Source organism: Pundamilia nyererei, unplaced genomic scaffold (assembly GCF_000239375.1).
Source record: "Pundamilia nyererei isolate P.nyererei 1_Seehausen unplaced genomic scaffold, PunNye1.0 scaffold00300, whole genome shotgun sequence".
In the NCBI taxonomy this organism is placed as follows: domain Eukaryota; kingdom Metazoa; phylum Chordata; class Actinopteri; order Cichliformes; family Cichlidae; genus Pundamilia; species Pundamilia nyererei.
Window position 1 is genome coordinate 458,225 of NW_005187701.1, and position 1,071 is coordinate 459,295.

Sequence of the window (1,071 nt, forward strand, 5' to 3'; positions counted from 1 at the left end):
TAATTAAAACTAATTTCCCATAATAGACATGAGAACAATACCTCATTTTATGAATGTGCAGCTGTATATATAAAAGAAACAATACGACTTTCCAGTGGCTGTCTTAGTAGAGATTTGTATTTTTGTCTACATGAAATTTGTACTCATGGTGCCTAATAAGCTAGTTACCAAGAACATACCAAATGAATATGTATACTTCATACATGTAATGTTAAATGTTTCTGTGAATATAACATCACTAAATAATGTGTACAGTGTACATCCTATCAAAAAATGGCGTTGTAAAACAGCGATCTGAAGATATTACGGGATGGCAGAATAAAGAAAAACCAAAGGCCACAACATCTGGGCAAATCCTCTGGTGTTGTTACCCAAACAGAATACATTAAGATAAAGTTCTAGATTTTGGGAGTGTTATTGTGTCATGAAATCTTCTTGTTATGGGCCAGTGCTGTTATATAAGGCACCTGTAGACTTAGCCTTTGCTTACGACTTGTGCTCACTATTTTTCAGTAACAGTGAATACATATTGTTACTGAAACAGCTAATAGAGCCCTGGTGTGTCAAAGAAACAGCAAGTGGGTTTTTAGTTAAGATTAAAGAGGATTATTTCTAGATTTAGTTAAATAAAATTCCTTACATAAACTAAGCGAAGTATTGCGAAATTCACAAATAAACTGATTAATTACACAAAATTTTATTTTAAGAGTAATATATTTTTCAAGATAAGTTATTTATCATCAGTCATAAAACAATTCATATTTCTTGAACACAACACAGGCTTGATGGACAATGGCCTGAATATTGTGGGATGTGACATGAAGGACATGTTAGGCAAGCTGGACACGGAAGATGCTCTTGTCAAGTAAGAGTTCATTTTCTGATTTATATGTACTGGAATTCTGTTTTTTTTTTCTTATTGTATTAAAGATTTGCTTATATTTTTCATGTCTCTCTCTTTCCAAAAGTCATGGCATTTCACACCACACCAGGATGACAGGGTTAAGAAACAGTTATCAGACTGTGTGGGATAAATTTAAGTCCCAGACCACAGCAGAACGAGATCTTTTC